This window comes from Danio rerio, chromosome 16 (assembly GCF_049306965.1).
Source record: "Danio rerio strain Tuebingen ecotype United States chromosome 16, GRCz12tu, whole genome shotgun sequence".
Taxonomy (NCBI): domain Eukaryota; kingdom Metazoa; phylum Chordata; class Actinopteri; order Cypriniformes; family Danionidae; genus Danio; species Danio rerio.
Window position 1 is genome coordinate 31176001 of NC_133191.1, and position 13798 is coordinate 31189798.

Here is a 13798-nt window from a genome sequence, read left to right on the forward strand (position 1 = left end):
TCGTCCTTGAAATAATGAAACTATATATATATATATATATATATATATATATATATATATATATATATATATATATATATATATATATATATATATATATATATATGTGTGTGTGTGTGTGTGTGTGTGTGTGTGTGTGTGTGTGTGCGTGTATATATATATATATATATATATATATATATATATATATATATATATTAGAGATGCACCGATATGGATTTTTTGGCCGATATCGATAACCGATAATTCTTCAGACTTGGAGGCCGATAGCCGATATGTATAGGCCGATAATTATAAATATTTTAAATTGTTATATTTTTATACAGCAAACTTCATAAAAGATTGAACTGCTTTTATGAACTGAATAGTCTATACTCAAAGCAAAATAGCTATAATTTCGAAATTGCAAGGTGATTATAGACCTATATTCACCATTTCACATAAATCTGCATGCAAAAAATTATTTCATTTTCTTTATAGCAAATAAACATGCATATTGATTGTTGCATAAAAATAATAGTTTAAATAACAAAATGATATTTAATTAACAAGCAAGTTAAATATATTTAAATAGGATAAAATTAAAGAGCTAAGGACTGAAACCAGCTCAAATGGTCATGAATAAAACGTGTTACAGTGATGTACACATGTAAAAATATGTCATGTCCGAAATTTTTTTTTTAGAGGTGTTTTGACAGTTTAGAGCCACCGTACAAGCGAACAGCTAAATACAGATAGTCATTTTAGTACGTTTACAAAATGTGGCACAGATTTATCCTATTTGGCATTTTGACATGTCACATGTAAGTGCTGCTTGTCAATCAGACAGCGCTTCTGCGCTCGTTCTTGCCGTCAATGGTGGGAAAATGATCGATGAAAGGAGAGGGAGAGAGAAAAGAGGAGAGGTTTTTTCGCAATGAGACCATTTTCTGTGATGTTCCCTCTTTAATGACTTACTTGTTGTACCACACGGAAAGTAATAAATATTTTGGACCAAGTTACACGTGTCCTCTTTCATTCACCAGCTGCAACTAAGAGTTCACCCCGAAACTTAAATTATTTTGCCCTGCAGTAATAAGTGAATCTCCCCTGCTATCTCTAAGACAACAAAGAAACGGAGCAGGAAAGGTTTTCAAGGTTGTAATATTTTTCCTGAGGCTATTTAAAGCAAAATACACAATGACACTCAATCAAACACATCTACAATGACAAGGAACGTAATTACTTACTGAGTTATTAATGCACAGCAAGCCACGCGAAGAAAGGACGGACTTTGAGGGAATAATCAGTGTGAGGAGAGATGCATTATAGTGTACTGGACAAGTCTGAACAAGTTCCGCCCACACATGCGCGAGGCAGGCAGGTCTGTACAATTACGTAATTTATCGGCTTAAATATATCGACCTAATTATGACATCGGATTGATAACGATAATCTTAAAAATAGCATTTATTGGCCGGTAACGATACGGGCGCCAATATATTGTGCATCCCTAATATATATATATATATATATATATATATATATATATATATATATATATATATATTATTATATATATATATTATTATATATATTTATATATATATTATTATATATATTTATCAAATAAATCAAATGTCAAAATTAACGCGTTAACGCATGCGATTAATTTGAAATAATTAACGCGTTAAAAAAAATTATTTATAACGCAATTAACGCAGTTGCAGGTTGTTTTTTTTTTTTTACTTCCTGTTGTGGTGGACGTGTGTTCAACAGGCAAATAAACATGGATAAGATCAAGTAAGCACTTTTTAAAGGCAAGTTTCAGTATAAAAGAATTAATGTTGCATCTCCAGGCTATCCAGGTCGATCATGCGTGTTGAATTTGAAGGGAGTCACTCCGGCGCGTTGTGTGTGTGTGTGTGTGTGTGTGTCAGGGGTTGAGTGAGTGACGTATCTGAGTAGGGGCGTGTGCGCGCGAGACGTACATGAAGAGCTGTGGGGGTGAGTTGCGCACGACGTCCCTGAAGAGCGGCAGGGGCGGACTATGGCGAGATTGTCTCCTTCGTTCGGTTATCCGTAGCACTATCCACTCGCCATGGCGGACTGGCCATCAGGAGCACCGGGACATTTCCCGGTGGCCTGACAGTTAGTCTGGCCTGCCGCCGTGCTGTCGATTACTTCACCTCGACATGCCATAGGCTGCTTGCAGCTTGATGGACACCTCAAATCACGAATCAGGCAAGCGCGATTACCATAAGGTCCAATCATTTCAGCGACGTAGCTATTTAATTATCATTAACTTATGATACTAGCTAAAACTTCAGTCAGGCAAAAACACGGAACGTAAACAGAAAGGAGGAGCAGAGAGGGAGCGCATAAAAAGAAGAAAAGCCCTGGCCGTGGAAGCCGAAAAATGTTGCACAATTACAACTACGTTTGCGACCAAGGGAGCAGGTTGGTCAGAATTCAGCACATTTACAGTTGAAGTCAGAATTAGCATCCCTGAATTATTAGCACCCCTGAATTATTAGCCCCCCTGTTTATTTTTTTCCTATTTTCTTTTGAACGGAGAGATAATTTTTACAACACATTTCTAAACATAATAGTTTTAATAACAAATTTTTTAATAACTGATTTATTTTATCTTTGCCATAATAACAGTAAATGATATCTTACTAGATATTTTTCAAGACACTTCTATACAGCTTAATGTGACATTTAAAGGCTTAACTAGGTTAATTAGGTTAACTAGGCAGGTTAGAGTAATTAAGCAACTAATAGAGTGGAGGAACTATGACGTCAATTTGTATGCAAAAACCCGGAAGCGAGTTGGCATTTTAGCACTTCCGGTTCCCTCGTCCCAAAGTCAATGGGTTTTTTGAATGTGGTTTCAGTAAAATCGCTTAAATAAGGTCCGTGGCGAACACCAACTCAAGATACTTTTACGTTTTGTTCTACGACATAAAACACATCAGTTAAAGCACACTCTTCAACTTTTAAATCGATTATGCTTCTTTAAAATGACAGTTGCTATCAAGTTGCTAAATGGGACTACAGGCGGCATCGGGGACAATATACGTCATCGAGCTGATCTGGTCTGGAGTGCAGCTCGCTTGTGTTGGGCGTTTGGATCAAGTGTGCTGCAAGCCTGCGTTTGAGTGAAGGTCTCGGCCGTTAGATCGCCCCCTGGGGGCTGGCTGCAGTACAAGTCATAAAGCCCGCCTCCTCCGTGTTAATGAAGGAGACTTGAGCCCAAATAAAAAAATTAATTACACTTGGAATAAAAAGATGGTTCTGGTCGATTAAGGCACTGATTATTGTGCTGAAATAGGTGCAGATCCTCATTTTTGTAAACAGTTTGTTTTTAGCAGTAATTTAATGCTAGGCGTGTCATCGTGATTGACAGCGGTGATTGACAGTTTCTCAAAGCAGACCGTCTGAGCTTCGGCAGGAGACTAAAGTGTTATTACTCGATTTCTGTGATATTTTACTATGACAAAATGAGTTCAGCAGTAAACTATAGTTTCTGACATACATGATCTGGTGGAACACTGCTTATTCGCTAAGGTCAGGGCTTTTTTTCGGGCTTTATTAGTTTGCTGATACACACCTAGCCACCCAGATAGCAAAATACACTCGGGCCAGTTCTTGCCTGCCGGAGACTTACCCTCAGACTGACTTCCTCTGCTGGACCTACTCCGGATGCCTGGACTCACTGCCTGATTCCAGCCCGAGTCAATTGAGCCAGATGCGGCGGCCGAGCGAGCAGGCGCTGCCGCATGCGAGCCGGAATCAGCCCGCGACGCCGCGAGTAGGTTATGCGCTGCTGCACGGAGCTGGCGCGATTGAATCTTCATTATATAAAACCCTCACATTTGTTAACGTTATTACAACCATTTTTGTTGATATGACAGCAAACACATGCTGAGAAGTTCGGGGGCGTGTTTGATTTTACATAAAGCGTTTGGTTGGAAGCTCGACTCCTCCTCTGGCTCCATCAGACAGTCCTTCTGCGCATGTCAAGGCTCCAATTTCAGCAGTCTTTTGCGACAGTTTGTGCCCGTCAAGCAGGCATTTTGCCCTCAAGGCGTTCAATGGGAAAAGGGGCTGTCGCGTCGTCCATATTTTTTACAGTCATTGGTTTGGATTTGTCTGTGATTTAGGTATTTTCATGAATAGTATTTTATAGTTTGTTGTATTATTCTAATTGAGAATTCAAATTGTGTGTAGATAATTCCTTCACATGTAAAGGCTGTCGAGACAGACTAATTTGTTGATAATTCATTTTAATTAAACGATATTATGAAGATACTGCTCACCAGTGCAGCAGCCTGTTTCTTTCCTGCTCTCAGTAATGCAAACGTGTGAATAAATGTGTAAAAACACTTGCATGTTAACTGTCATTTTAACGTGATCAAGTGATTTCTCATCTTTTTTTCTTCATCTGAACACATTTAACTGCAGTATTTACACTTCTCCATAAAACGTTCAGCATATGTGACTGTATGGGCTGCTTTTCGCTGTACTTCGTGACAAAAAAGGAATATTGAATGTTGCTCTGTGTCCATGATGGAACTTGCAGCCATTTGATAGACTTGTTTCCCCTCACGCCTCATTTCTGTCGTCTGTTAAGGTAAGCGGGCTGTGTACACGCGAGCGATACACTTATTTAAATATGTCTCATAATAATACTATATAGGCACATTCATACACATTTTTAAAACTTTTAGAACTTATTTATTAGTTTATAATATATAGTGTGGATTATAATATAATAAACAGAGTGATTAACTCTTTGTTATGGACATTATTTCTAAAAAATAAGCTTGATAAGTCGTCTGTAGCAGTAACGAAAACAGTAGACACATTAGAAACAAACAGATGGTCAACCAAATAGTAACTCAGGGTTGTACAAAGGGTGGCCAACACAAAATACAGACATTCCTGATATCTGAATCCCATCTCACACTCAATACAATACAATTACTATGGTATAAATACAGCACTACAACATACAAAAGAGAGAGGTTGACTTAGAATGTTACCTACCAGATTTATAAAGATTTGATAAGCTGTAGTTTGTAGTTTTACGCTGAGTTTTTCTCTTCTACGGGTTTATTATGTAATCTCTGTCACCATTTTGTGGCTGGACAATGTCAACTATCTTAGCTCTGCTCAGTATGACAGGCTGATGGAAGCCAATGCGCAGTATTTCCAAAATGATAAATATTAAAATAGGCACTGACCATATAAATAAACTAGATAGATGCAATCTAAACAACTACATTATTGCCTAAAACGCCTCAAAATTACATTATGTTGTCCAACAGCTGCAATGTTTGTCAAAATTTTGTTCTCTGCTTGCATATGAGTTTTTGTCATAGTAAAAACTAAGCTGCTATACATAAACTTGCTAAAAAAAAAAAAAAAAAAAAAAACGGTTTCGTTCTTTTCTACAACCCCAGTCAACTAATTTCCCTGTTTTTTCAGCCCTGCTGGCAGTAACAGATATTTACTGTGAGCTGATGAGTGACCATTAGTGCTCATCGATTAGAGTTAGAGAGGAGATAGACATGTGAAGATCTGATAATGAGACAGCCAGAAAGAGAAGGAGAAAAAAAAACACTGTCTGCTTCGGAAAGAATAACACTGGAAACACAGAACACTGTAAGTCTCATAATCCTGCTATTAACGTTTCAAGTTAATAATTACAGAAAAAGGGAAGGGTTTTCACTCTACTTTTCATTTAGCAGGTATTGGATTTTAATTTTAAGGAAGATTTACGATTAGGTTTTCTAATCCTGTTGGGAGCTGCCATGATTAGCTTGGTAATTAACTCTTTGATGCAGTTTCCGCCTTGAGATAGCGCTACTGCCTGCTTAATACACTTTGTCGATTTAGTTATCCGGTTGTTGTGATGACACACGAGTCCTAATCCTTTAATCCTTAAAATATTCATTCTTCCCCCAGTTCTAATTAAACACTAATATTTGGATTAATTGGAGGTTGTCTGGGTCTCCGCGGAGATAAAAAAAAAAAGAAAGAAAAAAAAAGAGCTGTGTGGGGCCCAGAAGCTAAATATGTGTGGTTGGATGTTTCAGAGGCTACAAATGTAATCAAATTGCAGGTTCTCCAGACTCTGGATGCGCTTGCTGGTGACTCTTTTCCCAGAGGAATTGGTCTTGTATTGTAACGCGCTTGTTGGTTGAATGGTAAATAACATATTACATAAAGAATATGGAGCTTACTGGAGAGAAAATGGGATACTGAAGTCTTATTTTCATATTCTGCCATAGAGAGATACAATTTCATGCTGCCACGAAATGTGAAAGGTGAGAGATGTTTATTGTATCTGTCAATTTCGACTTGCCATTGGATTCAGATTTCCGTCAAATATGCATTGGCTCAGAATGAGAGCGTAAAACTAATATGACATGTTCTACATTCATGAGAAGGGCCACTGTCATCATCTGTCAGAAGAGAATATGAAATTTACAGCAAAAACATCCTTCGGTGCATATTCTCATATTTTCACTGAAGCGTGTGTGTGTCTGCATGGTGGACACTTTGTTTAGGCTGAATATATCACTTGTTCCTGATTGTCAAAATGTAATTTAAAGGTTGTTACTGCCGAACAATTGAGAATTCATTGTGATTTATGGCTTCATACTATGGAAGTCCATTTATGTCATATAAGAATAATACAAAATCAGGCATAAAAATTTATATTAATACGCACTTAAGTCATAATTATGACATAACGACTTGAAATTATAACTTAGTCAGTATTATGACTTACTAAATCGTAATTTATTTTATGTATTCATTTATTTCACATGGACATCACAATTACACTGGACAACCAAATGCATTTGTTTAAGCGTTTTAGCAGACTTGCTAATTCTCAACACCTGTCCACAGGAGACTTGACAACATGAAAATATAATAAATACATAAACAAAACATTATAGTTCTTTACATAAAATTGACAAAAACTCAAAATTTTGACATAACTATATGACAATAATTATGATGTGATTATTCAGATATGATATGATATGATTATCATGTAATTATGATATAAGATGTCATAATGGTGACTAAGTTGAAATAATTTATTAAAAACTAAAAATTATGAAATAATTTCAAAATTATGTATTTCTAAATTGATATTATGACTTAAAATGTAACAAATTAAGAGAAAATAAAAATTATGAGAGTTAAATTATTACATGATTAAAAAGATCTAAAAATACATTTAAAAAATCTAAATAATGAATGTACATATTATATATTAAATTAATATTAGGACTCACATGTATGATTATTGTGTTCTTATACAGTTGAATTCGGAATTATTAGCCCCCCTGAATTATTAGCCCCTCTGTTTATTTTTTTCCCGAAGTTTTGTTTAACAGAGAGAAGATTTTTTTTAACACATTTTTAAACATAATAGTTTTAAAAACTCATTTCTAATAACCGATTTATTTTATCTTTGCCATTTATTCATTCATTCATTCATTCATATTCTTTTCAGCTTAGTTCCTTTATTAATCCGAGGTCGCCACAGCGGAGTGAACAGCCTTCTTTGCCATGATGATAGTAAATAATATATGACTAGATATTTTTCAAGACACTTCTATACAGCTTAAAGTGACATTTAAAGGCTTAACTAGGTTAATTAGGTGGTTAATTACAAACAATGGTTTGTTCTGTAGACTATAAAAAAAAAATGTGCTTAAAGGGGCTTATATTATTGACCATAAAATGGATTTTAAAAATTTAAAAATTTCTTTTTTTCTAAACAAAAAACAAACTTAATTGAGGGCAAAAATATAAATAAAAAAAAAATTCATCAAGCTATATTACATTTCCTTGTTTATTTAAAAATAAATAGAAAACATTACTTTAAGCATATTAAGTAATCCATTACATATTTTTTACATTTTAAAATAAACCTGTTATAATAAAAAAATAAAACATTTAAAACTTTGTGGAGTTTATTGCAGAATACATTAGTCAAGCTGCACCTGACTTTGATTTGCTCACTGAGGACTTCAGAATTGTGTTCTATTTGCAGAGCAACAGTATGTACATTTTTTTAAAAAATTGATTAATTTACAACATTTAATTGAAACATTTATTTTAACTTTTTTTTTTTTTGGAGCTTAAAAATAATAAAATCTGACGTCAATTTAGAAATGACTGAGTATTAAAAGCATTAATCCCAACCCTCCCCAAAATTCTCTTCTCTTCTGGGATGGGATGGTGGACCAAATCAAAGGTTACAATGAGCCAACTTTGGCCCGCAGGCCCTAGTATAGGCATCTCTGATTTAAAGTAATAATAACTGTAAGTTACCAAGTCATAATCTAATAATTATACATTGTCATAATTAATGTCTGTTTTCTTTCTTACCTGGTGCAAATAGTTTTACATTCCATGCACTTTTCTATTATTTGTAATAACAGTCCAAAAAAAAAAAATCTCCGAGCAGAAAACATCAAAGTTTTAACCCCTCCAGTATCTGTCCATGCACTGAAGTAGTGCTCGGTTGTGAATGTGACTGTGTATGGTATGTGGCATAGTAATTTGACACCTAACATTTAGTGAATTATTGTAAGATATTGAGCTTGGCTTGTGATGGATGACTGCTTGATAATAATTGGCTTGAAAACCACACTAAACATTCACACGCATGAAAGATTCAGTGCGGGTATTTTGGTGTTTTTATCAAGGTGTATCTGTGACAGAGATTCTCCAGGGGATTGGAGTCAAACCAAAGACTTGTCAGTAAAGTTCTCCTGCTCTCCTCGCCTGCTGCTGCAGCTGGTTACTTAGAAGAGCTTTCCTGAGGAGAGGAGAGATGGAGCAAATCCTCCTGTCAGAGCTGCGCTGTTTGACACAGTTTTGCCTTAGAATGCAACACGGAACACAAACAGAGTAAAACAAAATCTGTACAGTAAGTTTGTAGAAGGAGAAATCTTTTAAAGGTTTGCTTATTTGCACACATAAAAAAAAGTTTTTCAGACATTTCTTGTGTCAGATAAATGTGGTCTATGTGGTTAGATGTTTTCATTTTTATGGGCACTGTAAAAAGCAATTAGTGTGTAAACTTGCCTTAAAAGCAAAAAGTTGATTTTAATAATAATTTTAAAAAATGTCAGTAAATCCATTGACTTAATGAACTTTTTAATTATGCACATAGGTTGTTTACTGAATAATTATAAGGCATCAGGTTTTCTATTTTTTTAAGTAAAGTCAACTTACTGTTTTTTACAGTGTGGGCATAAGCTAATTAGAATCGTTATACATTTACAACAAGTACAAACATTTACCTCCATGTGGATGGCTTTTCCACTGTTACTAGTTTGCCCAGTGGCTCACTATGTTTGTTGATAGAATTTGGAAGCAAAGCAGAATTGACCGTGACATCAGGGTTCGAGTCTAGTGAAGAATGGTTTCCGAAAGTAGGTAAAACAAAAACAAAAGTTTAAAAAAATTGCATAAACATGTGCAACATAGTGAGAAAGTGGTGAGATCTTAAAAAGTGGTAAAAATCTGGCAGCCGCAAGAGCTTTATTTTTTCTCGATTGCTTTTGAAAACACTGTCGGTTGGGTTTAGGGAAAGTGGTGGGTGGGTCAATCGGTGCTTTTGAAAATACTATCGGTTGGGTTCAGGTAAGGGGGAGTAGGTTATCAGTCAGTTGGTTGGTCAGTCAGTCGACAATGGCTTCTGGTAGATTTATGCAAGAAGAGCAGGACGATAGAGAATTTTAAGATCAAAATTTATAATAAACTTTGAGTCTCGGCTGGACCAGTTGGCATTTCTGTGTGGAGTTTACATGTTCTCCCCATGCTTGCGTGGCTTTCCCCCAGGTACTCTGGTTTCCACCTACATTCCAAAGACGTGCAGTGTAAGCAAATTAAATAAACCAAATTGGCACAGTACTGTTAGTGATTTAGTACTGGCCATCATCCCAAAGCCATATGGTGGTATTGTTGGCAGTTTATTCTGCAGTGGCAACCCCTAATAATAATCAATGAATAGGCGAAGCAAAAGAATTCAGGGAGCGCTTGAGACCTGAGCTCAGACTCCCCTCTCTCCTGATTGAATGAAAGGGAGCCACAAGGTCAATGATCTTCTGAGCTCAGGGCTCTCTCCTGGCACAGCATGCCAAACACGCTTTATTATTAATCATCAGTTAAGGGTGAACTCTTGAAATGTAAACAGATAAACGTTTCCACAATGAGCCTTGAATAAAATATTTCATTTGTTTTAATTTACTTATTTATTTTGTATCATATTTTTTACATGAAAAGTTGAATCAGAAGCTGAATTTGATTAGTAACACAGACTGTTTAATGACATTCATAAGTACATTAAATCCATTTACATTGTAAAACAACTGCACACATATTATGAGATTTTTTTAGAATACAAAAATATAAGGTGCTAAATGTGTTTTTATTTTGTTTTTATTTTCTTGACTATGAACCTCATCTGAAGACATGATTCAGATGTTGTTTTTCAGACATTTGTCAGGTTTTTGCCTCAAAGCATTACTTTGTCTGGGAATGGTTTCTTTTGTATCTCATTCAAAGCATTTTGTTTTTGTTACTGGTTTGTGCATGAAATCATGAGGTGTAGCGATATTAAAATGTAAATCAGTTAAGGCATTTCTGAACTACTTTAGCTGTCTGACTTTTATCTGAAAATAAGCACACACCTTAGAATGTTCCTCAGTCAATCAGAATAAAACATTTGATAGCGCTGTAAATAGCCAGTAGGTAGCAACAAGTGACATAATGTGAGGGTCAAGTCATTCATTTAATTTTTTTTTTGTTCAAGTAGGTGATTCATTCAGACTGAATCAAAATAAAGCAAATGACACTATGAATGGGTTACCAAATCATTGACTCTACAGAAGATTAATTAGAGTTATAATTCATTAGAGAATATTAAGATTAAGAAATATTTACTAAAATTCAAATGTGCACATGTTATTATGGTATTTGAGATGAATGTAACCATATTTTTTTTATTTAATAAATCATATTAGCAATAATATATTAATTACAGTGTTATCAATATATTTACCCACTATCATTAACAGTATAGATTATATATAACTGAATGTCAAGAACCAAAATTATATAAAAACAAAGCAAGTCGATGGACGAGTATTCTACATTTTTGTGCAAATAGTTATTTCCATATAGCTCTTCTGCTCTTCTTTCATATTTATATTTAGTCAAAGTAAATATTTCCCAACATGTATTACACCTAAACAGTTTTCTTTATATTAATATTTTTTTCTTTACAATTCCTTTCACAAAAACAAATAAAAAAATCTCCCCAATATTCCAAATATACTCATGGTATTGTGTGGAATGGATATACCCCAAATAAATACATTACCATAATACAGCATTTTCTCTTTATGTCACTATAGTTTCCATTCAGCCCTTTGTGCAGCTGTTTTCAAGAAGACAAGAAAACTCTTGACTGAAACCTCACTAAACGCCCTTAATACCAGCATCATGACTAATGCTAAAAATCTCTTATTTCTTTCCCTCTCAGCTCTCCTGATTCCTTCCACCAGGTGCCTGCTTTTAAGAAGAGCTTTGAGGTGAAGTCTTTACCGGATTAGTGTTCTCCGTTAGAGCAGCCTGACACTTGCAGAGCAATTTTATGAATCTCTTCTAGTAAGTCCACATTGCTGACTATAGGATTACGCAGAGACTCTGACGCACAGGTAAGACATCCACTGCACTCACTGCAAAAATGTGACCAGAAAACAGGTGCAATATTTTAGCCACATAAAAATTTTAAAACGGTTTCAAAAGATGTAAAACAAAAGGTCTGTCGTGCACTACAGCTGCACTTTGTGCCTGTTTAAAGGATTTTATTCTTAAGCTGTTCTCTACAAAAGACAATGGTAAACTTTGATCTCTGCACTGACAGTAAAACTTCCTAGAGCTGAATATACTGCCTAATGCACATATTTAGCGCCAGAATAACTCTTATGAAGAGCTTCAATGCAAATGAAGCTGTAGAAAAGGGAATGGCACTCCCTCTGCTGAGTGAAATGACCCATGCAGTAATTATTTTCTTTTAACTGCAAGGTCAAACCATTCTGAATCTTTGAAACCAGCATAACTTACATAAGAGATGTTACATTACATTCAGCTTCTTCTGAGAAACATATGGCTCTATTTTCTAAAGATGAATGACGGAACAACCTCCCTTTTCATAACTTCGCATGAAAACTAACATTGACATAGCATATCTACCTAAGCATCCTTCCAAGCAAATGTAGTATATTCAAAAGACATAAATAGAGCATCTGATGTTTTCATTTTATTTTTATTGTTAAAAAGCCGCTATTATGGATTTTCGAAAACGACTTTCTATGTAAAATAAGGAAAATATCCAGGCATAAATCTGAAAGTGCAGCACCGTTAAAACTATTGATTCTTATATAAAACAGTCGACTCATAGTGGTTTAAATGAATTAATGCAGTAATGAATATTTAGCTGTCAGTGTGACGTTGATACGGAACTCAAGCCCCACCCATTCATTACGTGCGTTGATCCGGGAAAATTGAAACCCCTGCCCACAAACACTGTAGAAAGAAAAAGAGGAAGTCAAACACTGTAGCAGTTCCCAGTTGAATCATGTCACGGAGACACTATGCTCTTAAATGTGAAGGAAAGTTTGTGTTTTTTCACTACCCAAAGATGAGGCTGTGAAGAGTCAGTGGTTGAAGTTTATTTTTGCAAAAACATCTCAGCATTATAGGCCCAGCCTTGTGCTGTGTTCCCGTAATTTTTCTGACAAGTGCTTCAGCAGTCCACATGCTTACAACAGGGATTCATCGGCTGTTTGTTAAAGGACGGATCAGAAAAGTCTATTGATGTATGGGACTTTGTCAGAGCTTGACAGGAACTACACCGCTCATGGATCAGTCTTTTTCACAAGTGTAAGGAATTGCGATAAAATGGTTGCCTCCATGTTTTCTCTAGCTTGCAAATTATGTATTTAATTGTGTTTTGTTACTTGTAACCACTTGTTCTGTATGTGGTCAACTCTTTATATTCATATACCGTCTAAAGCCACGTTAAAAACATGATGCATGCCGCTTTGTTTACGGATTATTGCGTATGTGAGCTCACGATCCCCTGCCTTTTGTCATTGCAATGGTCATCGTCAGCTGTTCCTACTAGCAGCGGTCAAGTTTCAAAATAGTTCAGCTTTTGCCACTTTGTGGATTAATACTGATTGTGTGTCATGGTTAAGATTAGAACAATATGCTGGTGTTTAACTGTATTGCTTTAATGCACTCCTGCATTGGGCTCACACATACACTCTGCACTCTGACTACGGGTAGATTAGCATCACGCTAAGGAGGGGTTTGCACAAATGAATCATTAAACAAATCATATGGGAGTCATGAGGATAATTAGGTAAAAATAAATGCTATTATAAGACAATAAACGTGTTTTTGACCTTGCATGCATATCAGCCTGTTGTTAGAGACCCCCAAAACCAAAGTATATTCCTTTTTTAATGCATAATAGGGGCTCTTTAAGAAGACCTTTTTTGTGTGTGTGTCGAGCCCATATTTAGGCACTTGCCTTTCTTTTCATTCAGAAGCAAAACATAGACACATGGCCAGTTCAATTCCAATACAAAGACACAATGCTTCAAAAAACTGGGACTTCTTTTGAACTTAAAGTCACCCAGGCATGTTGTTGTTGTTGTTGCTGTTGTTTCTCTCTATATCTCTCTCTGAATAATTTATTCCA